Here is a 4,287-nt window from a genome sequence, read left to right on the forward strand (position 1 = left end):
TTTTGAACATGTGACTTCAGTTTAGACCAACGCTGTTAGCAATCGATTGTTACATTAGTCTGTAGAAAACACTGTCTTTTCTTTTTCTGTGTTGGTTATAAATAAACTCTGTGCTAACTAGCTTAGCCTCTGCTAACTACATTAGTCTCTGATAACTAGCCTAGTCTTTCCTAACGAGCGTAGTCACTGCTAACTAGGTAGCCTCTAGCTTAGCCTCTGCTAACTAACGTAGCCTCTGCTAACTAGCCTAGTCTCTGCTAATTAGCTTAGTCTCACTTAATTAGCTTAGTCTCTGATAACTAGCCTAGTCTCTGCTAACGAGCGTAGTCTCTGCGAACTAGGTAGCCTCTAGCTTAGACTCTGCTAACTAACGTAGCATCTGCTAACTAGCCTTGTCTCTGCTAACTAGTTTAGTCTCTGCTAACTAGCTTAGCCTCTGCTAACTAACTTAGTTGCTGCTAACTAGCTTGGCCTCTGTTAATTAGCTTAGCCTCTAGCTTAGCCTCTGCTAACAAGTGTAGTATCTGCTAACTAACTTAGTCTTTGCTAACTAGCTTTGTCTCTGCTCACTAGCGTAGCCTCTGCTAACTAGCTTTGTCTCTGCAAACTAGCCTAGCCTCCGCTAACTATCTTTACCCTTGATATCTAGCTTAGCCTCTGCAAAATAGCTTAACCCTGGCTATCTAGCTTAGTCTCTGCTAACTAGCTTAGCTTCTGCTAACTATATTAGCCTGTGCTATCTAGCTTAATCTCTGCAAACTAGCTTAGTCTCTGCAAACGAGCTTAGCATCTGCTAACTAGCTTAGTCTCTGCTAACTAGCTTAGCCTCTGTTAAAGAGCTTAGCCTTTGCTAACTAGCTCCATTTCTGCTAACAAGCTTAATCTCTGCCAACTCGCTTAGTCTTTGCTAACTAGCTTAGTCTTTGCTAACTAGCTTAGCCTCTACTAAATAGCTTTGCCTCTGCTAACAAGCTTAGTCTCTGCTAACTAGCTTAGCCTCTGCTAACTAGCTTGGTCTCTGCTAAATAACTTCATCTCTGCTAACAAGCTTAATCTCTGCTAACAAGCTAAACCACTGCTAACTAGCTTAGCCTCTGCTGAATAGCTTCATCTCTGCTAAATAGCTTCATCTCTGCTAACAAGCTTAGCCTCTGCTAATGAGCTTAGTCTCTGCTAATTAGCTTAGCCTCTAGCTTAGCCTCTGCTAACTAGCTTAATCTCTGCTAACTAGTTTAGCCACTGCTAACTAGCTTAGTCTCTGCTAAATAGCTTAATCTCTGCTAAAAAGCTTAATCTCTGCTAACAAGTTTAACCTCTGCTAACAAGCTTACTTTCTGCTAATTAACTTAGCCTCTAGCTTAGCCTCTGCTAACGAGCTTAGCCTCTGCTAACTAGCTTAGACTCTGCTCACTAGCTTACTCTTTGCTAATTAGCTTTGCCTCTAGCTTATCATCTGCTAACTAGCTTAATTTCTGCTAACTAGTTTAGCAACTGCTAACGAGCGTAGTCTCTGCTAAATAGCTTCATCTCTGCTAACAAGCTTAATCTCTGCTAACAAGCTTAGCCTCTGCTAACTAGCTTAACCCTGGCTAACTAGCTTAAGTTCTGCTAACTATCTTAGTCTCTGCTAACTAGCTTAGTTTCTGCTAAAAAGCTTAGCCTCTTCTAACTAGCTTAGCCTTTGCTAACTAGCTTAGTCTCGGCTAACTAGCTTAGCCTGTGCTAACTAGCTTAATCTTTGCAAACTAGCTTAATCTCTGCTAACTAGTTTAGCTTCTACTAACTATCGTAGTCTCTGCTAACTAGCTTTGTTTCTTCTAACAAGCCTAGCCTCTTCTAACTAGTTTAGCCTTTGCTAACTAGCTTAGTCTTGGCAAATTAGTGTAGCCTGTGCCAACTAGCTTAATCTCTGCAAACTAGCCTATTTTCTGCTAACTAGCTTAGTCTCAGAAAACTACCTTAGCCTGTGCTAACTAGCTTAATCTCTGCAAACTAGCTTAGTCTCTGCAAACTAGCTTAGCACCTGCTAACTAGCTTAGTCTCTGCTAAATAGCTAAACCTCCGCTAACTAGCTTAGTCTCTGCTAACTAGCTTAGTCTTTGCTAACTAGCTTAGTCTCTGTTAACTAGCCTAGTCCCTGCTAACTAGTTTAGTCTCTACTAATTAGCTTAGTTTCTGCTAACTAGCTTAGCCTCTACTAAATAGCTTTGCCTCTGCTAACAAGTTTAGTCTCTGCTAACTAGCTTGGTCTCTGCTAAATAACTTCATCTCTGCTAACAAGCTAAACCACTGCTAACTAGCTTAGCCTCTGCTGAATAGCTTCATCTCTGCTAAATAGCTTCATCTCTGCTAACAAGCTTAGCCTCTGCTAATGAGCTTAGTCTCTGCTAATTAGCTTAGCCTCTAGCTTAGCCTCTGCTAACTAGCTTAATCTCTGCTAACTAGTTTAGCCTCTACTAACTAGCTTAGCCTCTACTAAATAGCTTTGCCTCTGCTAACAAGTTTAGTCTCTGCTAACTAGCTTGGTCTCTGCTAAATAACTTCATCTCTGCTAACAAGCTTAATCTCTGCTAACAAGCTAAACCACTGCTAACTAGCTTAGCCTCTGCTGAATAGCTTCATCTCTGCTAAATAGCTTCATCTCTGCTAACAAGCTTAGCCTTTGCTAATGAGCTTAGTCTCTGCTAATTAGCTTAGCCTCTGCTAACTAGCTTACTCTTTGATAATTAGCTTTGCCTCTAGCTTATCCTCTGCTAACTAGCTTAATCTCTGCTAACTAGTTTAGCAACTGCTAACGAGCTTAGTCTCTGCTAAATAGCTTCATCTCTGCTAACAAGCTTAATCTCTGGTAACAAGCTTAGCCTCTGCTAACTAGCTTAACCCTGGCTAACTAGCTTAAGTTCTGCTAACTATCTTAATCTCTGCTAACTAGCTTAGTTTCTGCTAAAAAGCTTAGCCTCTTCTAACTAGCTTAGCCTTTGCTAACTAGCTTAGTCTCGGCTAACTAGCTTAGCCTGTGCTAACTAGCTTAATCTTTGCAAACTAGCTTAATCTCTGCTAACTAGTTTAGCTTCTACTAACTATCGTAGTCTCTGCTAACTAGCTTTGTTTCTGCTAACAAGCCTAGCCTCTTCTAACTAGTTTAGCCTTTGCTAACTAGCTTAGTCTTGGCAAATTAGTGTAGCCTGTGCCAACTAGCTTAATCTCTGCAAACTAGCGTATTTTCTGCTAACTAGCTTAGTCTCAGAAAACTACCTTAGCCTGTGCTAACTAGCTTAATCTCTGCAAACTAGCTTAGTCTCTGCAAACTAGCTTAGCACCTGCTAACTAGCTTAGTCTCTGCTAAATAGCTAAACCTCCGCTAACTAGCTTAGTCTCTGCTAACTAGCTTAGTCTTTGCTAACTAGCTTAGTCTCTGTTAACTAGCCTAGTCCCTGCTAACTAGTTTAGTCTCTACTAATTAGCTTAGTTTCTGCTAACTAGCTTAGCCTCTACTAAATAGCTTTGCCTCTGCTAACAAGTTTAGTCTCTGCTAACTAGCTTAGCCTCTGCTAACTAGCTTGGTCTCTGCTAAATAACTTCATCTCTGCTAACAAGCTTAATCTCTGCTAACAAGCTAAACCACTGCTAACTAGCTTAGCCTCTGCTGAATAGCTTCATCTCTGCTAAATAGCTTCATCTCTGCTAACAAGCTTAGCCTTTGCTAATGAGCTTAGTCTCTGCTAATTAGCTTAGCCTCTGCTAACTAGTTTAATCTCTGCTAACTAGTTTAGCCACTGCTAACTAGCTTAGTCTCTGCTAAATAGCTTAATCTCTGATAAAAAGCTTAATCTCTGCTAACAAGTTTAGCCTCTGCTAACAAGCTTAGTCTCTGCTAATTAGCTTAGCCTCTAGCTTAGCCTCTGCTAACGAGCTTAGCCTCTGCTAACTAGCTTAGACTCTGCTCACTAGCTTACTCTTTGCTAATTACCTTTATCTAGCTTATCCTCTGCTACCTAGCTTAATCTCTGCTAACTAGTTTAGCCACTGCTAACAAGCTTAGTCTCTGTTAAATAGCTTCATCTCTGCTAACAAGCTTAATCTCGGCTAACAAGCTTAGCCTCTGCTAACAAGCTTAACCCTGGCTAACTAGCTTAGGTTCTGCTAACTATCTTAGTCTCTGCTAACTAGCTTAGTTTCTGCTAACAAGCTTAGCCTCTTCTAACTAGCTTAGCCTTTGCTAACTAGCTTAGTCTCGGCTAACTAGCTTAGCCTGTGCTAACTAGCTTAATCTTTGCAAACTAGCTT

Source organism: Gouania willdenowi, unplaced genomic scaffold, assembly GCF_900634775.1.
Source record: "Gouania willdenowi unplaced genomic scaffold, fGouWil2.1 scaffold_262_arrow_ctg1, whole genome shotgun sequence".
Lineage (NCBI taxonomy): Eukaryota > Metazoa > Chordata > Actinopteri > Blenniiformes > Gobiesocidae > Gouania > Gouania willdenowi.